Raw genomic sequence first — 26,231 nt, forward strand, 5'->3', positions numbered from 1 at the left:
AAGATTTGATAATTTTAATCATCATATTGATGTTTCATGCATGTTTAAGAGTTTATTTATGATTTTTTTGTAATTAATTATGTTTCATATGTTTGATAATTCCCAGAGAAGTTGATTTGATGTTTATAATGTTCTACATATATTTCAGCATGATTAAATAAGTTTGAATCACAAAAACACGCACGAACACAATTATTCAAAACCTGCACAGAACTTTGGAATTCGGTCCGGTCGACCGTGTCTAGGTGACGGTCAACGGCGTGCCTGGCAGAGGCCGAGGCAGCCTCTGAAACATGATGTGGTCGATCGTCGCTTTATCGCGGTCGACCGCCAGTTGGGCATTTTGCATGTGCATGTATTACTTCATTATTTGCTGATTTTTGGAGATTTTCTCGATGTTGTTATGTTATATTACGATTCTTATGAGTTGTTTAACACCTGAGGTGTTGGTGAACACCAGACATTGACACGCACACTGAGATATGTGTACGTACACTTAGTTCATGTTGATTAACATGCGTAGTCATTATACGTGACACATATTGTTTGGGTTGATAAATGTTGAAAAGTCATATGATATCGTATTATTTATTAGTTATGTATGCTCAGTGTGGTTGTTTATCCCATAATGAGACCTCAGTTATACCACACTAGGAGTATTTGGTTGTTTTTCCCATAATGAGACCTCGGTGGTACCAAATACTCAAAGGTAATCGGTGTTTTTTCGGGTTGGGCTTATATGTCTATTCACTGTTGTACGATCATCTGGAAGCATATCCGAAATAGGAAGATAAAATCTATTGCCGTAGAATGACTAAGTAAGGAAGTTATAACCACATGTCATTGTGCGAACCTTACAAGGGTATCGCTATTTCATGTAGCCAGAATAGGAAGATAAAACCTATTACCGTAGAGCGATTGAGTAAGAACCTTACAAGAGTATCACTATTACAAGTAGAGATGCAAACATATAAACAGTTGTAGTATGATCCCATGTAGTTTACCTATGAGTAGGGTATACATTGGATATATGACATACATGACATGGTATATTGTATTTCCTTATGATGTTGCCAGCTACCTAAGGGTAGTTTGAGATTGTGACAAATTATTTTATTATGAATGAAGGTTGAAGCTGTAATATTTCTGTATGTGATGATTGTTTATATATAGGTATGAAGTTAGAAGTTAGAGATTCATAGCTCAAGATATATGGTTTATACACGAGGGTTTACTTGTTTGGATTATTTCTCTCGACGTACCAGTCTCGAGTTATGGATGTAGGCGTCTAAAAATGCCCATAGGTGTCCGCATGCAACTCGAGATGAAGAGAAGGAAATGAACATCATCATCCAAGTCAAGAAGGATTATCCGAGTGGCTCGCACTTGTCGGCCAGCTCCAAGTGACCGAACGCATCGGTCAGCCCAAAGTGACCGAACGTGCTCGTCAGCCAGTTCGCGCGCGTCGGTCAGCTCCAAGTGACCAAACGCGCTCGCCAGTCAGCTTGCGCACGTCAGTCAGCTCCAACTGACCAAACACACTCACCAGTCAGCTCGCGCTCATCAATCAGCAAAGTGTACAAGTCAACAAGACAACTAAATACGCAAATCGGCAGAAAGTACAAGTCCGAGAAAGTCGAAAAACACCGAAAGAACTCAAAAGAAGTTCGGAACTCGCGTGGCACGCGAGTCACCTCTTGGTGAACAGCGACCGCGTGGATCACCACGAGGTCTCACCTCTTGATGACCCACGGCTGTGTGGGTCACCTCTTGGTGACCCGCGCCTGCGGGTCACTTCTTGGTGACCCACGCACGCGCTGGTCACCATGGTCTGTCCCACGCCCAAAGCTGTCCATAACGTCCCAAAATGGTTCTTTTGTTGTTTTCTCAAGATTTGTTTGTTCCACAGTGTCTCAAATATGGATATCATCCACAAACAAGGTTAGGCTATTATTGACTGAAGATAGGGTCAAATCATCTATTCTTATCCAAATACCCCCATCCGGTGCCCTATAAATACAAGCCCAGGGCCTCCATTCTGAAGGGGCAAATTGATCAAGAGGACGAGGTGCTGTTGGATTAAGGAGTCGAAGGAGCATGAATTTACAGCGAAGGCAAGTCAGATCCCAGCGAACTTCAGCATAAAGAGGAAGGCTTTCGAAGGATCTGAACCCGTATTTCCCACCGTCCGTTCCTTAAGATTAGGCTTCGTCTTAATCTCGAGAAGAGCTACTGATTTCACTTGGTTAATTTCAGTGCTTCAAGAGAATACTTCCTTGGTGAAGTAGGTGCTCTGTCAATTTTTCGGCAACCGGATCTGATCCACGGTCGTCCACGGATATCAACATCCCCGACATTGGCGAAGACCACATGCAAGCAAGAGTTGATAAACAGTTCTTGTATTTATTTCTAGAAAGTTATAATCTTTATTTTTGTTTTTTGAATTCATTATAAATAGTTAAAGTTGTAATGAACTCGAAAATGAAAACTACTTTCAACGAAAACAAACTGGTGACCACAGTAGGAGCTAACAGCCTCTCTACAAAGGCTGTCATGTCGCAACCTCGGATCCAGATCCCGGTTGATGAAGAGGTCGAGTACGAGTTCAACCAACAGAAGTTCGAGGAATATTTGTCATCCTCCTCCTCCAGATCCTCCGCCCTTCGCAAGCGTAGGGAGATCAACGCTCCCGTTACTGCAATAGCTGCACCTCGCAATGCCCCTTCGGCCTCCAATGAAGTCGGAGCTACAGATTTGCACTCCTCCTCAATCAAGGAGTTGAGTACTAAAGGCGTGCATATTTTTTCAAAGAGAGCTCGCCAAAGGCAGCGTCAATGCCTCGCACACCGATTCGCCAAGGCTTTGGAGCCTCTTAACGGGATCTGCTACGATGCAGATCCGAAACTCAGAAGGCGTCAAGTGTTGCAGTAGCGAGCAAATGCCCCCTCCTTCAAATCATCAACAAGTGAATGGATCCAAGTCAAAAGGACATGTTCAACTCTTGAAGAGAGAATCCCGAAACACTACGCATTACTTGCGCATGCGAGAATATGCAAGAAGCCAAAAAATTGCAGAAGGGAGAAGTGGAAAAGAAGCCACCAAGACTGCACAAAGTATGGAGGCCAAAGTCCAAGATGGCGGCCGAAAAGATCAAAAATGTGGGTCACTCAAGTCTGACCCTCCAAGCCGCGGGTCACCCAAGTCTCACCCTCCAAGCCGCGGGTCACCCAAGTCTGACCCTCCAAGCCGTGGGTGATCCAAGTCTGACCCTCCAAGCCGCAGGTCACCCAAGTCTGATCCTCCAAGCCACGGATCACCAAAGTCTGACCCTCCAAGTTGTGGGTCACTCAAGTCTGACCCATCTAGTCGCGGGTCACTCAAGTCTGACCCTCCAAGCCGTAGGTCACTCAAGTCTGACCCTCCTAACCATGGGTCACCAAGATCTGACCCGCGCTAGGGCCAAGACAGGAGACATTTTGCATTTATTTTTCCGATTACATCAAGTTCTGCCCCTATTTTAATTGATCCCACACCTTTGGTGAAGACCCACGATAACAGGGACTTGTCCCGACTCAAAATGACAATGGCAGAACACTTAGGTTATTTGCACGAGGATCAAGGTAGAGTTCCAATCAAAGAACGCTTGGGCACAATGAATGAACCCCGAGTAACTCATCGAGATAGGGTTCACACTCGCTCTTGCAACAAGTCAGAGCCTTCATATAATAGGAAAACTCCTATATCTGACCACCTCGAACTGTGAGTCATTGTCCAAGAGCCCGTTGAGGTCCCTCGCTCACGAAAGTGTGGCTCCAAATGTTTGACTCTTAAGAACACCATCAAGGCAGCAAGTCCTCGGAAGGAAACGTGTTCGTCAGATGACGTTGTTATACCTGAGAAGTCATGCCAACACACGGTAGATTGCTTCGATCATCATCCCGATGAGTTGTACTATCGGACTGGGGGTACGAACAAGTCTCGAAAGAGAAATACCCGAGAAACAGACTCTCACTGCCCGTGCGCCAAGCTTATCAGGGCAGTATTATCAGCGTGTATCTATCCCAACACCGCTCCACAGAGGGTCTCGGTATTCCAAAGGCTTTCCTCTGAAGCGTCAAAAACCAAGTCAAAGTGTTTCCGCAAGAAACGATCAGCCATTCTAGATAACGAACTTCCAGAAGTCACAATTAACATGGCTGATAGAGGAAAGTCAACTCGACCTTCTAGTTCTGACCCGCTCATATCTTATCATCTAACTTAGTTGTGATCAGGAACCATTAGACAAAGGGATTACCAGATAATGCAGAGGGGATTATCCTCGGATGATGAAGCATCAGATGCTAACTCTGCAGTCACTTTCGACAAAACGGTATCCAGCCTAAGACAATCCCGCGAAGTATTTATGATTAACCTTGAAGAAGTAGCCAAAATGGTTGAGGATGCTCTAGCCAAGCAGAAAGAGAGCTTCAAGCTCGAAATGGAAATGTCTATGATGCATATGAGAAAAGAGCATGACCAACAGATCCGAGCCTTGTCAAATTAGATAGGTGAATCCAGTCGTCACAACAATGTTAGCCAAGCAGCTAGCGATTCATATATGGATGAACACCTCGATGCAGATAATCCTCCTATTGACCAAAACGCTAGGGGGGGCCTACTAAAGATAACGATGTTGGGGGTGGTCCCACCGAAGATGACAATGCCAGGGATGGCTGCGTTGCTCCTCTTAGAAATCGTCCAAAGCATGATACAGACGAGTACGAAAAGATGAAAGACCTCGAGAGCAAAATCAACACTCTGATGACCGCTCGAGAGGTGAAGAAGACCAGTATTCCGTGTCCTTACCCGAGAGAGTGGGAGTCGATCCTATATCCAGTGAAGTTCAACCTGATCAACTTCACGCCATTCAATGTGTCATACGTGCATTATTTTAACTTTTTAATTTTGTGCTTGAATGAAAAGCTTTTCGGGTACCATTCCAAGTGCCAAGATAGAAAATTTATTTCCATGAGGAGTGAAATTTTGATTGATCATATGATAATGTTTTCTTATATAGTGACACTAAATAGGGTCGATTGTGCATGAAGATGACTCTTGTTAAAAATATGATTTATAAGCGTGCTTTCATAGCATGACTATATTCTCGATATCGATATCCCGATATGAGATTTTTTTTCCTTGGTTTTTACTATTGTAGCATCGACCAGACTATTCACCCATCTTGATTTGGACATGTTCTGGGTCACGGTTATCTTTTATAGTTTTACAGAAGTCGTTCCCCGGTAATACTGTGGTTAGTGCACAACATTTCATGCACACTCACTTAAATAAATATACAAACATGGGGTTTATAAAGGGGAATTGGACGAAGAATATAACATGTATATAAACGGACACATGCGTATTCCTGATATCCTGAGTTATATATATACATGGACCAAAGGGCCAATACTTGACTTGAAGCCGTGTTCCTAGGACGGTTTACGGGGAACCGATTTATATACTTGAAAATATTCTTCTCTAATTCAAATAACATGTAAAATAAGAATAATGTGTTTATAAGCTTTGTGATAGATTTGGCATGCACGGTATGACCTGGATAAAGTATGGGTGATGTATATTTATATTATTTGTGTATAGAATTTTAGGAGTTAATATTTAGAGATTTATAATTTGAGATATATGGTATATACGAGGGTTTCCTTGCTTGGATTATTCCCTCGACGTACTCATCTCGTGTTGTAGGTTTCTAAATCTTAACTCTTTTTAGTATAGGGTATAAGATATGTGCTTTGTGGTAGACCTTGTTTGATATCCATGTTTAGAAATTTCCTTTATCATCTTTAATTTAGTTTTCATCTTTTCTTTATACTTGTCACATACACTTACACACGCACAATTTCCTCATTTTACATGCTTGCTGGGAGTTTTCTGACTCCCCTGGGGTTTGCATGCCCCAGACTCAGGAACTGTTCTTTCTTCGCAGGACCAAGAGTACCTTAAGGATTAAGACCAGCAGCAGTGAACACCTTCTCTCCCTTTACTCTCTCAGCTTTAGTTATTTAGGCTTTCTTGTAATCACTTGTGATACTTCAGACTAAGATGTATTTTCCTCTTTCCTACTTTGAATAGTTGTGGACATGTAAGAGAACTTGTATTTTCAGAGAGGTCTTTATCTATCTATTGTCCTTGTTATCTTAGTTACATGCTCTATGTAGTAGTTTTTTTTAGTATAATATCTGTATACAGGATGATCCAGAGGTGTGAATGTGACCGTATGGTTACATTGCCGGCCGAGTCAAGTCTCACATTATCACGTTTTGGAACCGGGGTGTGACACAATGGGAAGGGCTCACCCACTCAACATATAATCTACTTCAAGTCCCACTTGGGCATAATCTCCAACAATGAAGCCTTGATGGCTCGGTTATTCGTTGGCACCCTTTGCGGACCTACCTTCGATTGGTACCACCGTCTCAAGCCTGGAAGCATTAATAGCAGAGACGACATGGAGAGCTTATTCCTCGGCAATTTCTTTGATGATAACACTGAGGTATCCATCAGGACACTCTTTGAGGAGAAATAGGAAGACGAAGAGATGGTCAACGACTTCATCAAGCGCTTCCAAAATAAGGCGATGAATTTCCAAGATCCAGTCACAGAGGACTTCATCCTCCAAACCTGTCATAATAACGTATCCATTCATATTTTGGAAGTTATGGAAGAAGCACCATCCAACACCTAGAAAGAAGCCAATCGATTGCTAACCCTCCGAACTCACGCTTCGTCTCCCGTGGTAAGGGGAAGACACCTGTAGCAGTTGTTAAAGTTAATCAGACGTCAGAACAATAACCTCGAAAATAGCAAAAGACATCAGACCTGAGACTCCAAAAAGAGTACTCCTTCAAGGATGAAGACGTTCCAGCTATTTTCGAATCCCTCCTTGAGAATAACAAGATCAAGCTATCACCTATCGTAAATTAGGAGGAAGCTGACAATACTACAGATCCAAAGTACTGTGTGTATCACAGGAGGATCCTTCATCCTACCAAGTCTTATTTTGCTTTCAAAAATAGCATCCAAACCTTGGTTGAAGTTGGCGTCATAACACTAAATTAAGCCGAATGAAGACTCTGATAAGTATAAGAGTATAAACTACTCCTTTTGACACTCCAAAGAGTGTACAAGTATAAACTGCTTCTCAATACTCCAACAGGTATATGAGTCTAAACTATTTCCTTTCTTTCAAGGTAAGTTCCTGGAAAATGTCATGCCTGGTATTCTTAAGGATAACCTGATCATCCAACTAAGTACAATGTTAGACCCGGTTTTATAAAGGAAGCTAGGGGTGGATAATTCATGTAACGAGAAGTTCCCGAAAGAATTCTATGTAGTGTATTCTTAGGGATAACCCAGTCACTACAAGAAGATGATGAATAAGAAACTCCCACTCAAACTCCCGCTATGTCTGTGCACTCAACACTCCTATTGTTAGAGTCTGGACATAGTATTTAGAATTTTAATCTCCTGATTATTGACAATTATCAAACCCCTCCGTTTTAAGTATTTGTTACTTAGCACTAGGAACCCCCTTTGAGTGATTTGTACGAATCAACACTCTCGCTGTAATTTGTACTCCCACTCTCACTGTTCATTTGGTCAAACCTTCCTACAGTTAGGACCACAATCAAAATCTCCTCTCGATTCCTTCCATGAACAAGAAATCCACTTTCAAATCAAGCTATCAAACCTTCCTACAGTTAGGATCGTCTCAAATCCCCACTTGGTCAAACCTTTCTATAATTAGGACCACAATCAAAATCTCCTCTTGATTCCTTTCATGAATGAGAGGTCCACTTTCAAATTGAGTGATCAAACCTTCCTACAGTTAGGGTCACCTCAAACTCCCGTTTGGTCAAACCTTCCTACAATTAGGATCAAAACCATAATTCACTCTCGATAAACGAGAAATTCATCTTTAGTTCGGTAATCAAACCTTCCGACAATTAGGATTATCCGAATCTTTTCGGTTCTCGGAGTGGAGATCTCACTCTTAGTTTCACCTTCCCGTATTATTGAAGTGGAAATCCCACTTTGAGTTTCCTTTGTAACTGGAGATAGAATATAAAATTCTTCCTTTCCAGTATCGGGTTCATCTTTGCCCTAAGAGAAGACATCATCCTTCAACTCCAAAATCCATGCTTCATATGCATGGGGAATTTTATCCCGAATCTTAAGTAGGGATAAGTCAACGCCTAACACGCGTTGCCGGTTCAGTCTTTTGCCGAGTGAAGAAGACACCAGAATCTAAATCTAAGGAATTTTATGCCGAAGCCTAAGTAGAGATAAGTCAGCGCCTAACACGCGTTGGCGATTAGTCCTTAACCGTAAAAAGGATAAAAGCCCACATATTTAATATTGTGGTAGGTTGTTATTAATAACACCATAATCTGTGTCTCACACGTACGGAAAATTTTATCCCGAATCCTAAGTAGGGATAAGTCAAAGCCTAACACGCGTTGCCGGTTTAGTCTTTCACCGAGTGAAGAAGACACCAGAATTCAAATCTGGAGAATTTTATCTTAAAGCCTAAGTAGGGATAAGTCAGCACCTAACACGTGTTGCTAGTTAGTCCTTAACCGTAAAAAGGACAAAAGCCCACATATTCGACATTGTGGCAGGTTGTTATTAATAACACTATAATCCGTGCCTCACACGTACGCGGAATTTTATCTCAAATCCTAAGTAGGGATAAGTCAGCGCCTAACACGTATTACCGGTTTAGTCTTTCACCGATTGAAGAAGTCACCAGAATCCAAGTTTGGGGACTTTTATCCCGAATCCTAAGAAGGGATAAGTCAATGTCTAACACGCGTTGCTGGGTAGTCTATTACCATAAGAAAGACGAAGTCTATGTATTCAATATCGTCGCACTAAGAGAGTTAACTCTCTTAGAATAACGTTACATGTGAAAACGAGTTTAAACAATTCACATGCTAGCCCGATTCAAACGGTAATCGGTAAAGGCATATCAAACCTGTTGAAGGCTGAGGGTTTGCTAAAAATCCTAAAGTCTACGCCTAACACACGTCGCCGTTTAGTCTTTTCACGTGAGAAAAATGAAGTCTACGTATTCAATATCATAACACTAAGAGAGTTAACTCTCTTAGCACACCGTTACGTGCGAAACGAACTTAAACAATTCGCACACTAGCCTGACTCAAACGGTAGTCAGTAAAGTCTCATCAAACCCGTTGATGGCTGAGGGTTTGTCAAAAATCCTACATATGCGAAAGTCACGGACGCATCAGCTTCATTAGTTGGTCTCGTGACTTGAGCATCCATTAACTTCAGGATAAGATCCATATCTGCAGACAAAACAACTTTAACAGTTGGTCCTACAGTCTAAAATTTGGGACCACCACGCTCCAATGCTTTAAGAGCTTAAACTGTGTAGACTCCAGCAAACGTATGAGTATAAACTGTGTTAATGCCGGTCAACACGTTACAACAAAGGTCAATGCCATACAACGCGTTACAGTAAAAGTCGAGGCCGGTCAACGCATAGATGATTTCGCCAAAATAAGGCTAAGGAAAAATTCTAGATTAAAGGATGATTCCAAGGAGTTCAATTGCAATTCAGATATGAATTCCCGAGGAAGATAATCAGTTCACAAAGTCAAATCAACGACATGAGCCAAAACCAACTCACCAATTTTAATTCAAGATTTCAACAACGGTCAGACGATAAACGCAGCGCCGAAAGAACTTCATCTATTCAATAAAACACTAAATAGGCTGAAGGCTAAAGAAGTCAAGAATTGAAGCCAGCTATAGGTCCTTTGACACCGATTGAAGACAGGGCCTATCTTATCCAAAGCATTCCAGACTCCTCTATAAAAGAATGAGTATGAAATACTTTGGAGGGGGTATCTGTAGGCGTCTAAAAATGCCTATAGGTGTTCGCACGCAGCTCAAAATGAAGAGAAGGTGATGAACATTATCATCCAAGTCAAGAAGGATTATCCGAGTGGCCCGCACTTGTTGTTCGTGGTGAAAATTGCCTTCATTGAATTCATTGTTATCTCAAGTAATTGCTTTTTGGTTACAAAAGATCCGGTCTTTTTTTAGATCCGGTTACAACGAAATCAAAGAAAAAGAAAAAGATTACAACTTTCCTTTCGAACGAATCACGAGCTCCTGTTTTGCGGTCGCTCGCTTTGTGTGGGTTCTTTGCCTACGCCGGGGTTAATCCGTGGACCACCGCGCGATCTAGATCCGGTCGGATCTACACGATTTGACGGGTATTATTTCGCGAAGGAAATAATAGCCGGGGGGGATTAATTCACCAAGGAAATAATCGCCCTTAGTTCTCGGGATCAAAGGCCAAGCTTTGATCCGGAGTATGATCTCGTGTAGATCTCAGATCTGATCTTTCTCTCTCTCGAACTCCTGCCTTTTGTGACGTGGATGCTCACCGAGAACCAGATCTGAATGTTCAAGTCCTCAAGTCTGCAAAACTCCAAGCTCAATTCTCAATTCGGCAGAGTTTCGTCTCTCAAAGTTCCCACCTCTGAAAAATGAACCAAGGGGGCCTATTTATAGGCTCTCTGAACTGTGCCCACGCACAGATCTGGGTCGGCCACCTATAGGTGGCCGGCACTGGGCCGAGCCACCCATGGGTGGCTCGGCCTTGGCCGAGCCCCCCTTAGGCGTTGGGTTTCGTCGTTTTGCGTTTTCGGTTCAGTCCGTGATTCGCCCTTAGTTCTCGGGATCAAAGGCCAAGCTTTGATCTGGAGTATGATCTCGTGTAGATCTCAGATCTGATCTTTCTCTCTCTCGAACTCCTGCCTTTTGTGATGTGGATGCTCGCCGAGAACCAGATCTGAATGTTAAAGTCCTTAAGTCTTCAAAACTCCAAGCTCAATTCTCAATTCGGCAGAGTTTCGGCTCTCAAAGTTCAATGAACCAAGGGGGGGCCTATTTATAGGCTCTCTGAACTGTGCCCGCGCACAGATCTGGGTCGGCCACCTATAGGTGGCCGGCACTGGGCCGAGCCTGGGTGGTGGCTGGGCCCCCGAGCCACCCATAGGTGGCTCGGCCACCGAGCCACCCATGGGTGGCTCGGCCTTGGCCGAGCCCCCCTTAGGCTTTGGGTTTCGTCGTTTTGCATTTTCGGTTCAGTCTGTGATTCGGTTGACTTAGACTCTGATTTGTTGATCTGATTTGGCAGTAAATCCGATTCTGAGTTCGAGTCCGAAACTGATCTTGATTCGATCGTGATTCGTCCGAGTCTACCCTTGGTTGGATGACTCGTTGACTCTTCGAACCCTTGGCTTGATTCCACACGCGAATGGATGTATTTCGTTGCTTGCGTGCGATTCATTAACCTCGTCGCCTCGTTCTTTTATAGAAGAGTCTGGAATACTTGGGATATGATTGTCCCAACCTTCAGTCGGTGTAACGGGACCTTGGAATGGCTTCTGTTCTTGATTCCTTCAATCCTCCAGGCTATTCGGTGCTTTGTCGAATGTCTGTAAGAGTTCCGGTGCTGCATTTATTGTCTGACCGTTGTCGGAATTTTAAACTTGAAGTCGATTCCTGACTTTCTAATCTTTAGCTGACCATCGATTGTTGGCGTTGAGTCTTTATTTGCGACGCGTTGTCCGGCGTAGTGTTGTTGAGTTATCCTTAAGAATATTTATAAAAAATATTCTCAGTCTTTATTTGCGACGCGTTGTCTGGCGTAGTGTTGTTGAGTTATCCTTAAGAATATTTATAAAAATATTCTCCAGGAACTTCTCAACCAAAAATAGGGAACAGTTTATACTCATATACCTTATTGGAGTATTAAGAAGCAGTTTATACTCGTATACTTTTCGGAGTATTAAGAAGCAGTTTATACTCATATACTTTTCGGAGTATTAGGGCCGGCCCCCCCTCTCTCTCTTTTTTCATTTTTTTCTTCCTTCGAGCATTCGTTCTCCCTCAAAACTTCATAGTTGCATTAGATCTAGTCTTCCTTTGGATCTTTGACTGAGAAATCCCTCAAAACTTCCATATTTAGAATTTCTCTCAGGCCCCTCGAGCGCGTGGTCCGAGCCTCTTTCAAGATCTGATTTTTATTGGATCCACGAGCTTTCTCTCAGGTAAATCCTCAACCATTTTAGCATTTTTTATGCTTAATTCAATTTATGAATTTGTGGGGTCGCATGCGAGGGTTAGGATTAAGATTTGGCGCCTCGAGCTCACCTTTCAGGGGGGAGAATTGCAAAAAGATGAACTTTTTTTTAGATCTGATCCCTTAACTTATTTTGCAGGTCTTTATGTCTCGTATTGCGAGGGGTCAATCCTCTACCGCGTCGGCTGATGGCGCGCCTCCCTCTTACGCTGGTGAGCTATTTTTTTGAAAATTTACAAATTAGTCCATTTTTTTCTTGGAAATTTGCAAATTGGTCCTTTTCACCCCATTTTGTTCTCCTTGGCGAGGCAATCGGGAAGAGCCTTGATTCTCCTTGGCGAGGATCGACGCTTTAAAGATATGTTTTGCTTGGTCAAAACCATATCTCAAAATCAATAAAGGGGGCGTTTTGACGCTGCATTGTGCCTTATAAGGCAGGGATATATAGTCGATATACCCTATCTTATAAGTGCATAATGTGGCCAAATCGTCTCACCCTTTATAAGGCAGTGACTCTATCTTACCCATTCGTAGGATGAGTTCAACTTCCTTTTATGATTGAGACTAACAACTGTTTAAATTTTTACTTACAGTGGAATATCCTTCTGGGGCGTTCTCATCTCACGCAGTGTACGGGCGCCGTGGCGAGTATTATTCGCCTTCCGATGTATTATTCGACTTCCGACGATTTTTCCCCTATTCCAGTTACTCCTCGGTTTGCTTCGGGCACGTCGACAGAGGTTGCCCAAGTGGTGAAGGAAGGTGGACATCGAGCTCTTCGCCAGTTGATTACCGATGCGCCCCTCGTGAAGGATGCCAGTTCGATTCAGCCTCTCAGGAAGACCGACTTTTTATTTGGCGACTCTGCCAGAGATCCGGATGCAGTGTTTATTGATGCCGAGCAGTGGCTTCATAAGATTGGCAGTGGTTTCATATATTTGCCGAAGATTCCTCGGCATCGTTTGTTGACTGAGCTCAGGCGTCAGGCTGCTAAACGGGAGATGTCGTGGCGCTTGACGGAGGAGCATGAGAGCGTTCACTGCGGATACATCACTCATCAGGCAGCTCCTGGTTCGAGCAGGAGTCATATCACTGGATTGCATCCTGGAGTATTGGGGTTGGATGCACCGCCGCGTAACGAGCTTCTTGCCGCTGCTTCTACTTTGAAGAATTGCCTCGCTGCTTTAGGACGGGAGATGCCTGCGACATGCCACAGGTTTTATGGTTGGGTCCATTCTTTGGACAAGCTTTGGTGGACTCGCATGACGAAGTACGTCTTGAGCCGATGGAGCGAGGAGTTGCACGCTTGTGGTCTGTATGCAGCCGTTCGTGCCACCATGTATGGTTTGCCTGTTAGCGCGAAGCACTTCTTCGATTTGTGTGAGCTTTATAACCCGGATTCGAACACTTTTCTGACCCGGCAAGGGGAGTTGGGCTTGGCCCTCCATGAGATGCACAACTTTCCCTCCAACCATGAATTAAGTCAGCTGAAGGATCGCATGCCCGACCACTACGAGACTTTATGGGACCTCACATGCCACTATCATATCGCTTTGGCGCAGTCTGAACCTTTAGCGAAGAGGGCTAAATCCCATGAGAGCCAGAAACAGTTTGCGTCTTATTTGTTCAGAAATCTAGAGAGCAATTCTGGCGAGGCTATTTGTGAGTTGGCACTACTCATTCCTTCAGGGGTTAATAGTCTACTGAAGAAGGTTGATGCTCATTCCTATACCATTAGCAGCCCTGAGAGTGGTTTTCCTACAGGGACCAAGTTTAAATCATTCTTGTGGCATGCGACCGCTCCGATTCGACCGATGACCCTTCTCGCCGGTTACCTCGCTATCTGGTTAAAGAAATGCGTGGTCCCATATCAGTCTAGTGATATCTTGCCATTGGAGGTGCTCTACCCAGCGGTTTAGCTTGCCTACAAAAAGGAACTTTCGCTTCTTCCGGTGATGGTGGCTAACATTCATCGAGGGCTTCGACAGATTTCTAGTGCTTTTACACAGAAGGAAAGTGAATCATCGGCTCAGATTCCTACTATTAAGGTGGAGCTTCCGTACACTTATTTGATGGCTTGGTTCGTCCTTCATCATTCTGATATGATGTNTAAAGCCGATTGCAGAGCTGGAGGCTGAGGAGGCTTCTCAGGCTGATTCTCGTATGATTTGGGAAAATGCTCGATCACAAAGGGCACGGCACAAGACCCGTCGGATTGACGAAGAGGGAAAGAAGATCTTTCATTCTGCTGATGAAGCTTCAGGCGGAGATCTTGAAGATCACGAGGACTGTTCTGATTGAGGTCAGTTTCTTACTTTTTCCCTTTATCCTCCAGAATTATTAAGCCTGACAATGGTTTGATGTTTCAGGGACCACAGCTGACCAAGATGAAGAATTCCGTCCTTCTTCCCAGACGAGACCTTCAATTGTTGCCCCTGCCGCTAGGCAGAAGAGATTAGCCCACAAGCCACGTGCAGTTTCACGAGCATCTGATATGGATTTGGCCAGCGACGATCCTGCCAGTGATGGAGGTAACATCTACCCTATAGACCAAACTCTTGATCATTCAGAACTTTGACTCATGCTTTTCCATCTCTATATAGGAGAGCATGGGGAGAGAGAGATGAGTCCTGGTCCTGCTTTTCATGATTTTACGTCTTCTGGTGAGCCCGACTCACCGCACCAGGTAGAAAGGCCTGCAGAAACTGGTGACATTAGGGAGACCGTCAATGTAGGACCCGGTTTGATGAATCCAGGTACATCTACCATTAACAATACACAAAGGAGTTGAATGATTTGGAATTTGTGCATTCCCTAATTGTCTCTATGCTTCTTGCTCTTTTAGATAATTTGCAGGAGGCAAACGTGGATCTTGGGAATAGAGAGGCTGATGCACCCATAAGAGGTAACTCATTAATATTGGTCGTAGTCTCTTTATTCTCCTTTCGTACTTATAATCTCTTGTGTCAGATTTCTCGACTGATGATTTTGACGAGGAAGGCTTGCTTGTGGACACTCCTATGCTCCACTTTATGTATGGCTCTCCTCAAATTGATGACCAGTTGCCTGGAGATATATTTCCTGAGTCTACGCTCCCTAAGAATCCCGAGGATGGTTTTCCCGAAGGTACGTAGCTCTTCTCAAGTTAATTATAGGATTAGCCCATTTCTGACTACTGCAACTATAATATGATGCATCTGAGAATTCTATTTTGTATTTGACAGGAGCTTTTGTCGAGACTGATCCTGTTGAGCCGGCTGGGGGACCAACTCCACCAGTTGATACACCTACAGCCGTTACACCTCCACTACCCCCAGTGACTCAAGGGGAAGAGGGTATAAATTGAGCTACTGAGAAATGTTATTTATTTCTCTATCAAGGCTTTTGACGGATTTCTCTTTTTTTTTGTGTAGGGCTTCCTTCTCAGCTTCACGTCCTTGTGCAGGAGTTATTATCGGACAGCGACCCAGAGAAGATTGTCATCTGCATAGAAATCCGTTCCTTCTTCTCCTTTGTGAATGCTATGATTGGCAAACTCTTACACGGCGGACTTTCCCTTCACCAGTTTAAGCCATTCCTTGACCCTAAGATAAATTCAATAAGGGATGCAGGATACCCGTATCTGGCGAAGGCTATAGTTGATGATCTTGACTGCCTAGAGCATGAGCTTCAGACGTTTCGCAAGCTCCGGGATGCAGGTGCCTCTTCATTCATTGCTGCCGAGTTGGATACTCACTTACAGACATGGCGCGACTCCGTGAGAAGGAGGACGCGAAGATGCACGTTCAGCAAGCACATGCTGCTTTATCTGATGAGCTGAAGTCCTTGAAGCAGACACTGGCTGAGACAGAGGAGGTTGCTGTGAGGACTTTAGCCGCGAACGAAGAGTCTGTCAGAGCTGAGTTGCAGGAGGAGCTTAGACGCTCTTATGATGAGAAGCTGTCTGAATTCAGTCAGCAGGTTCTTAGCCATGGGCTTGATGTATGATTTTATTTGCTGAAAACCTTGACATTTGATTCTCTTTAGTGGAACTGGTTTTTATCTTTGTCTTTATTATGATTCCTCATTCCATTTGAAATGATTGACCATAATACTCATAGGATTTTTGGCAAACCCTCAGCCTTCAACGGGTTTGATTAGCCTTTACCGACTACCGTTTGAGTCGGGCTAGCATGCGGATTGTCTAAATCCGTTGCGCATGTAACGTTGTGCTAAGAGAGTTAACGCTCTTAGTGCTACGATATTGAATACGTAGACTTCGTCTTTCTCACGGGAATAGACTACCCGGCGACGCGTGTTAGGCGTCGACTTTGGGGTTTTTGGCTAACCCCCAGCCTTCAACGGATTTGATTAGCCTTTACTGACTACCGTTTGAATCGGGCTAGCATGCGGATTATTTAAGTCCGTTCCGCATGTGACGTTGTGCTAAAGGAATGAACTCCCTTAGACTTGATGCTACAACTTCGAATATGTAGACTTCGCCATTATTATGGGAATAGGCTACCTGGCGACACGTGTTAGGTTTTGACTTTATCCCTACTTAGGTTTCGGGATAAAATACCCCAGACTGGTCTTCTGGTGTCTTTTTCTACGGCGAAAGACTAAACCGGCGACGCGTGTTAGGCGTCGGCATATCCTTTCTTAGGATTCAGGATGAAATTCCCCATGCGTGTAAGGCATGGATTCTGGTGTTATTAATAACAACCTGCCATAATATTGAATATGCGGACGGGTGTTCTTTTTAACGGTTAAGAACTAACCGGCAGCGCGGGTTAAGCGCAGACTTATCCTTGCTTAGGTTTAAGGATAGGATACCCCAGAATCGAACTCTGGTGTCTTTTTCTAAGGAGAAAGACTAAACCGGCAGCGAGTGTTAGGCGCAGACTTATCCCTGCTTAGGATTCGGGTTAAACTTCCTAGGATGAATCCTATATTGACAAATTTTGGAAAAGATCAGTGCGGGAAAGGAAGAATTTTATATTCTATTTCCCAGTCTTCTTTTAGGATGAAGGCGAACCCGAAAACAAGGAAGGAAGAATTTTATATTCTATTCCTTGATTCTGGAAAGGAAGAATTTTATATTCTATTTCCAGTGCAAAAGAAACGAAGAGTGGGATCTCCACTCCGAGAATCTGAAAAGAAATCTAGATAAACTTGCCTTTTATAGGATTGGTTATCTAAACGGAAGATGAGTTTTTCGTTTATCGAAATGAAATTTCAACTTCGGTTATAACCATGAGAAGGCTTAACCAAAGAGAAAAGAATGGAGTTCTTTCATTTATCGAAAGGGGGCTCCGAACTTAAAGTGGACCTCTTGTTCATGGAAAGAGTCAAGAGGGCCAGAAAAACATTTTTAGTGGACCCACTGTCAATTGAAATTGATCAGTGAGGGATTTTGGTGGTGAAAAAGATTTTGGGTTATCCTCTAGAATATTAAGTGTAATATTCTTCAAGGAACTTCCCGGTAAATGAGTTATCCTGAATGCACTAGGGATAGTACTTTTTCAGGAACTTCCCATTTATTGGCATTAACTGCTTGTCGCCCTCTTGAGTAATCAGGCGATATGCGCCGTTTGAGTAGACCGTGTCTATCACAAACGGCCCTTCCCATTTAGGTTCAAATTTACGTTTCTTCTTGGAGTTGAGGATTATAGGTCGGTGAGCAGCGAGGACCAGATCTCCTTCCTTGAAGCTTCTCTGTCGGACTCTTTTGTTAAAGGCCCTAGATATTCGGGCTTGATAAAACTCAATTTGTGGTTGGGCTTCCAAGCGCTTTTCATCCAACCTCTTGAGTTCTTCGAGACGTTTTTGATGTTGTTCTTCTGTTGTCATCTCAGTTGCGAGAGCGATCCGAAGAGATGGGATTTGAATCTCCAATGGTAGCACAGCTTCACATCCGTATACCAACGAATACGGGGTGGCCCCTGTAGGTGTGCGTATGGCGGCCTTGAGGTTTGCAGGCGGATTCGACTTTGGACTCGGGTAGGCGAGTTGCGTGAACGGCAAATTTTCGCTATTCCAACTGATCCCAACTCGTGCAGGCGAGCCGATCATTCAGGCGAATCTGGAACCGAGCACATTTGACGACCATGCGGCTCAGGCGCTAGGGAATTGTGCAGGCGACTTCTTACAGGCGAATTTCCCATAGGCTCACAGAGGTATTTTTTACCGTCTACAATGATGCTTGATGAAATTGATGACGTTGTTCGTCTTCACTTCTCTAAGCGGAATTGCTTCAGCCCACTTTGAGAAGTAATCTGTGATTGCGAGGATGAATCGATCACCTTTGACTGAAGGGGGAAAAAGAGGACCAACAATGTCCATACCCCATGTCTCAAACGGCCAAGACGTGGTTGATGTGTGCAACTGCTCTGGTGGTTGATGCATATAATTTACATGTATTTGACAAGCATGACACTCTCGGGCGTATTCGACTGTGTCACGAACCATTGTTGGCCAAAAATATCCCATTCTCCTGATGCGATCATACAGTTTGGGACCAGGCTGATGCGCACCACATTCTCCTTCGTGCGTTTCCTTAAGAACTTCTTCTACTTCTTTGTTCGAAAGGCATCGGAGTAACAAACCATCATACCCTCTACGGTATAACGTATGGGTCTCGGTATTATAGAAGAATCTTGGTGCTCTTCGGCGGATTGATTCTCTTTCTTTTACATCCTCTGGCAAAATACCGTATTGGACATAGTCAATGATGGGAAAACGCCAATCTCGGGACTCAGACCCAATTTGAGTTGAATTCACCTCCTTGGCGTTAATGTTTCCATTGTCTTCCTCTTCAATATCCATATCGTATATGGGTATGCAGAGTTGATGCGTCCTTACTGTGACTAACAGCTCAGTTTCGGGAGGCTCCGCAAGTGCTGCCAGTGCATCTGCATAAGCGTTCTGGAGACGAGGGATATATTCAATGAAGAATTCTTCAAAAGATTCTGCCATTTTGATGGCCTCCTGGTGGTACGGGATCAGGTCTTGGTTCCTGACTTCATACTCTCCACGGACTTGGTTGACTATCAATTGAGAATCCCCAAAGGCTTCGAGATATTCGACCCCCAGCTCCTTGGCAAAACTGAGTCCAATGAGAAGTGTGTTGTACTCGGCTACGTTGTTGGAGTACGGACTAGTCAATGAATAAGCTCGAGGCATCACATGCTTCCCCTGGGAGATTAAGACAACTCCAACCCCGGAGGAAATTGTAGAACCTCCCAGGGTTATTGCCCTATTAACTGACCTTGAGGCACCATCGAAATATAATTGCCATACTTGTTGGTGCGATGTAATGTTAACCTTGTGGGTTTCATCCGGCAAATCATCATATATTTATGCCGTATCTGTGGTCGGGTTTGCCGCCAGAAGATCACAAATCGCTTGTCCTTTGATCGACTTCTGCTGCTTGAAGTGCAAATCATATTGGGACAAGAGAAGAGCCCATTTCACTAACCGCCAATTCATAGAGGTCGGTTGCGTCATAAACACCCGTACTGGATTAACATTGGAAATGACGTAAATCGTCTGTCCAACCAAGTAATGCCGCATCTTTTGCATTACGAATACCAGTGCGAGGCATTCCTTCTCAATCATCGAATATCAAGACTCGGCACCTATCAATGTCCGACTTAGGTAATAAACTGCCTGTTCGTGACCGTTATCGTCGTCTTGTGCTAGTAAAGCACTTATCGAATGGTTCATCGCCTTGATGTAAATCAAGAACGGTTTACCCGATTTCGGTGCGACGAGAACAGGAGGATTCGCCAGATACGTTTTGATATCTTCGAATGTTTTTTGGCAGGCGTCGTCATTTTGGTGCAACGAGAACAGGAGGATTCGTCAGATACGTTTTGATATCTTCGAATGCTTTTTGGCAGGCGTCGTCCCAGATGAATGACACCCCTTTCTTGTTTAGCTTAGAGAATGGTTGGCACTTCCCAGAAAGGTTTGAGATGAACCGCCGGATGTAAGCTAGCCGCCCTTGCAATCCTCTGAGCTCTCTTAGATTTCTAGGAGGTTGTAGTTCATGTATCGCCTTCACTTTGTCAGGATCGATATGTATACCTTTAGTGGTGACGACGAATCCAAGGAATTTTCCGCTAGACATTCCAAGGAAGGATTTAGTAGGGTTCATCTTCAATTGATGACTTCGCATGAGATCGAACATCGTCTTCAAGTCCTTGATGTGATCTTCTTTGTTGCGGCTTTTTACAACCAAATCATCAACGTAGCACTCAACTGTTTTCCTGAGATGTTCTTGGAAAATCTTAGTCATTGCTCGCTGATATGTGGCGCATGTGTTCTTTAGACCGAATGGCATCACCGTGTAACAAAATACACCAAGGGGCGTTCTGAATGCTGTATGCTTCTCGTCATCTGGGTGCATCTTGATTTGGTTATATCCTGAAAACCCATCCATGAAAGACATTCTCTCAAATCCGCATGTATTGTCGATAATAACATCCGTGATCGGGAGAGGAAAGTCGTGTTCAGGTCCCTGAAGTCAATACAGATTCTGATTTTACCGTTCTTCTTCATGACGGGAACAATATTGGCTAACCAGTCTGGATGTTGCTCTTCTCGGATAAATCCTGATTCGATCAATTTCTTAACCTCTGCCTCAATGGCTTCCATAATCTGCGGACGAAACCATCTTTGCTGTTGCTTGACAGGTTTGGCATCCGGCTTGATATCAAGGCGGTGCATTACCACATTGGGGTCGAGCCCTGGCATATCTTCATAGTTCCAAGCGAAGACGTCAATATACTCCCTGATGAGAGCAATTAACTCCTCCTTCTCATTTGGGGGAAGACTATCATTGATGAATATAGGTTTTGGGTTGGCCTCGTCACCCATGTTAATTTGAACTATTTTATCTTCAGTGGGGGGTTCTCTCTATTCGAACCTATCACCATACTGCATGTTCAGGTGATGAACCCACGGGTCTTCCCATGTTGACATTTGATCATCGTCCTCCATTGTAGACGGATCAGCTGTGAAAGCTTCCCCCAGACTGGTATCGGAATCCCATTCCGCGGAATCTGGCGAATTTCCATTTCTGTATTGCTTAGATGATTGGTCATTAATTAACCAACAGCATTCGTCTTCTGAAGAAGATTCATATCCTAACCCTCGTCCGTATTTATAATAATCATCGGGTCTCCCTTTTGTATATGTTCATTTCTTTCATGCATATATTCCTTTTTGTAAATTGTTTGTCATCATCAAAAAGGGGGAGATTGTTGGCCTTCTTGTTTTGATGATGTTTAACAAACAATTTACCACTAATGTTGTTTGTCTAGTATTTGTGTTTTCGTATTTATTGTAGACAAACAACGTCGTTAGAGGATGGATGGATTGCGCCATAACGACGATATCAAATGGAGGTTGGCGAAATTGTGGAGTGAAGCAACATGCAATTCATAGTTAAAGATCAAGTTCAAGCTTCATCCGCATGTGTACCAAGTTGAGCTACAATGAAGATCAAGATCAAGCTTGGGTAATTTAGTTTTTTATCACATCATCAAGAGACAGGGAGTACTCTAAATCGTTATTTATTTCATTATTGGCAAGTTGCCAGTTACAACTGCCCTCTGACGATTGTTCATTGTCAAGGTTGATTACAAAGGGTACAATGTCGTTTAAAACATAACCTCCATTGTAATCAAATCCGGCTTCGGTATCAGCTTCTTCTCCGCTGTCCGTGCCATGGGCCGATGATTCAGTATCGGATTCGTTACCATAAAGGAGAGAATCAGTGAAATAATTCTCATACCCTTTGAATGGTTGCTTATCCGCGACCACCGTCCTAACCTTATTATCAGTGTCGACATACTTTAAACACTGATGGAGTGTGGAAGGAATTATAACATTACTATGGATCTAGGGCCGACCCAATAGTAAATTATATGAAGTTTCGGCATCGATCACATAACATGTGACTTCCGTCTTCAAATCACCCATTTGACATTTTATCCGGATCTTACCCAAGAGTATTGACCCGCTAGTGTTGAACCCATAGATAACAGTGCCTGTGGAGGCCAACTTACTAACCGCTTCCCATGTTGGCATTTGATCATCGTCCTCCATTGTAGACGGATCAGCTGTAGCCATGTTTACCATTAGGGTTTTGAATGCCTCCCCTAGACTTGTGTCGGAATTCCCAGCTGAAGAATCAGAAGAGTATCCGTTCTTAGTTTTGTTAGCAATTTGATCGATGATCTGCCAACCACATTCATCATCGGACGAGGAAATATAGCCTAAGCCTCGCCCGTATTTATAATAATCATCGGGTCTCCCCTTTGGTACATATGCCGCTTTGGCTGGAACACGAGGACCTCGATCGAAGTATAGACCTTCTCCGAGTGTGAAATCGTACCCCTGCTTTTCCATGAGCTTCTGCGCTTCCGGACTATACTTAGATAAATGCCGACCAGGTTTGTCATCATCTTCATCTTCGCTTAAGAAATAGTCTGGTAATGGGGAGCTTTTTCCTTTACCGTAAATCACTTCTTTTGCGCCTCTTATTTTGTTCGGGACGACCATGGTTGTTCCGAAAGAATGCTGGAGGCGTTCCTTTGTTATATAGGACGATCGAAGCGGCATATACAAATCAGGATTATCGTACAATTCTTTTATCACATCATCAAGAGACAGGGAGTACTCTAAATCGTTATTTATTTCATTATTGGTAAGTTGCCAGTTACAACTGCCCTCTGACGTTTGTTCATCGTCAAGGTTGATTACAAAGGGTACAATGTCGTTTAAAACATAACCTCCATTGTAATCAAATCCGGCTTCGGTATCAGCTTCTTCTCCGCTGTCCGTGCCATGGGCCGATGATTCAGTATCGGATTCGTTACCATAAAGGAGAGAATCAGTGAAATAATTCTCATACCCTTTGAATGGTTGCTTATCCGCGACCACCGTCCTAACCTTATTATCAGTGTCGACATACTTTAAACACTGATGGAGTGTGGAGGGAATTATAACATTACTATGGATCCAAGGCCGACCCAATAGTAAGTTATATGAAGTTTCGGCATCTATCACATAACATGTGACTTCCGTCTTCAAATCACCCATTTGACACTTTATCCGGATTTTACCTAAAGGTCTTGACCCGCTGGTATTGAACCCGTAGATAACAGTGCCTGTGGACGCCAACTTGCTTACTGGAATGCCAAGGAAATGCATCAATCGAAGTGGCATAATACTCACAGCAGAACCCGGATCCACTTGGATTCGGTTAACTTTGCTGGAGCCGATGTACCCGATGAAGTATAGCGGTCGATCGTGGTTCGAATTCTTCGTCTGCATGTCCTCTTTGGTGAAGGTAATGCAGGGAAGGTTTTTAGTCGCTATGTTGCACTGTTGACTCAGCGGTTCTGGCTGTTCAGGCACCGGCTTGATTTGAGTCAGAAACACCTCTGAATTGGCCAAAGTTTCTTGCAAGGCCTCCCTGGTTTCCTTAGACAACCGCAGCAACTCATACAGCGTTATCCGTACTGGAATGTTGGCTAGTTGAGCCATTATATCGAAGACTTGTGGAGTCTTCGAGCTTTCCAGTTTGTCTCTTCCAATCGGGCGACTGAAACGAGACTGCTTCGGATTCTGCACCTCTTGGGGATTCTTCTCTTTCGGTTTATTCACCGACTGTCGTCGAGCCTCTTCGCCCGGTGTAGGACTTGTAATCACCCCCATCTCCGTGAGAGTTTTGGCTGGTCCCCGTTTATTCACCCCCTGCTCACTAGGTGGTGGATAATTGTAGTGATACTCATTTCCGCTTCTAGTGGCGAAGACTTCTTGTTCTTCTTCGGAGAGCGAGAAAGTAGGAGCTTCAGCGCCATCCTCCTCGAAGATTGCGGAAGTAGCATTGCAGGACTTGCCTTTGCCCTTTCTTCTCGAGGAAGTCGCCCACTGTTCGTCTTCGATGAGATCAGGATGAACCCATAGGATTTCTTCGTTTGGGGCTGTGTGTGGCACAAGTCCTTTTTGGCGCTGTCCATGTGGGTCATCGTTCACTGTCTTCATCCCTACTTTGGTGATGCGCTCCGGTTTGAACCATGTTGTGGGCACCGATCCAAAGCTGATTGAAACCGCGTTTGCTCCAACATTCTTGGACGGCTTCGGGGTTATGACGCCTACATCAATTAGCGCCTGGATCTTGTCCTTGAGGTGGTAGCACGACCTGGTAGGGTGATGGACCGCTCTATGGTATGCGCAATACTTCGGATCCGTCACTTTCCTAGCCCCTTCTTGATCCACGACCGCTGGCAACTGGATTTTGTTATTCTCCAATAGGTACTTAAAGACCGCGGGGACCTCGTCATCTTTGAAGGAATACACTTTAGGAAACCTCGGCTCCGAAGATTTCTGCTTCTGAGGCCGTTGTTGCTTGCCCCCGCTGCATTAGCATGTGCCTTACCTTTCCCCCATGGGACGAAATTCTGTTGTGGGGCATTCGTCGCCTGTTGGCCTCTCTCCGCCTTCTTCCTCCTTAGGAATCGCTCTGCTTGCTCTCCTCGGACCTTCAGATCCTTCCATGTCTTGGACGGTGCTGTCCCCATTGCTTCCAACACGTCCAGTGCGAGGTTGTTGTGGCAAGTCTGGAGGATGAATTCCTCGGTGATCGGGTCCCGGCAGTTCATCGCTTTGTTCCGGAACCTTTTGACGAAGGTGTCAACCAATTCCCCGTCTTTCTGTTTCTTATCAAGCAACGATCCAATGGATATCTCTGTGTCGTCGTCGAAGAAGTTGGCGAGGAATTTGGTCTCCATGTCGTCCCAGCTGTTCACGCTACCTGGCTTAAGGCGGCGATACCAATCGAAGGCGGCTCCGCGAAGAGTGCCGACGAATGACCGCACCATCAGAGGCTCATTGCCGGAGATTACCCCCAAGTGTGATTTGAAGTAAATCAAATATTGAGTGGGGGAACCCATCCCATTGAACGGCGTGAAGTTAATTAGGTTGAACTTCGCCGGATATGGGATTGATTCCCACTCTCTTGGGTATGGACAAGGAATGCCCGTCTTTTTCATCTCTGGAGCGGAAATCAACGTATTGATTTTGCTCTCGAGATTTTTAATCTTTAAGTTTTCACCTGTGTTTTCGCTAGCATTCTCATTACCACCCCCTGCATTGACGGGAGAATTATTGGCATTATGCGTCTCATTCGCATTTGTGTCCTCATTTTCCAGATTAACCGGGTTACGACGACTTGGCTCGCCTTGCTGGTTCGTCAATGCTTGGATTTGTTGGTCATGCATTTCTCTCATGTTTTGCATGGCCATCTGCATTTCGAACCTGAAGGTTTCCTATTGCTTAGCTAAGGCGTCTTCAAGCATTTTGGCCACTTGCTCCGCACTTATCATAAGTGCCTCGCGGGGTTGTCCCTCGCTGGATACCGTATTATCTGATGCAACCGCGGAGCCGGTATCAGATTCTTCATCTTCTGAAGGGAGTCTTGTCCGAACCCTACCATAGGTTGCTCGCTTGATGGTTCCGGACTGCAGACGGGTTCTAGGCCGGGATGCTTTCAGAATTGACTCGAGATTATCTCGCGCCGATGTCCCTCTGCTGGTCATATTGGTGGACCCTAGGAAATTCTCCCTCTTCAGCCACCGTTCTTCTTCGTCGGAAATGCCTAGGCCTTGGTTTTGGCGTTTNNNNTTCGGCGTTTCGGTACTGAGCCTTTCGAAAACCGAAATTCGTTCGGGGACCGCCTTGATGCAGCTGCATTCAGACAATACTGCCCGAATGAGTTTAGAACAAGGACATTGAGTTTCCTGTTCTCGGGGACTCCTTTTCCTGGTTTTATTCGTACCCCCAGCACGATAGTACAACTCGTCTGCTTGACGATCGGAGTAACCTATCGTGTGTTGGCACGACTTCTCAGGTATAACATTATCGCCATCAGACGGTAATGTTTCCTTCTGAGGGTAAATTGCCTTCTTTCGGCTTTCGAAAGTCACGCGCCTCGAAACATACCTTTTTGGGCGTGAATTGTCAGCGGGCTCCTGGACCTCAATGCGCAAATTGGTGC

The sequence above is a fragment of the Asparagus officinalis genome, chromosome 3 (assembly GCF_001876935.1).
Source record: "Asparagus officinalis chromosome 3, Aspof.V1, whole genome shotgun sequence".
Taxonomy (NCBI): domain Eukaryota; kingdom Viridiplantae; phylum Streptophyta; class Magnoliopsida; order Asparagales; family Asparagaceae; genus Asparagus; species Asparagus officinalis.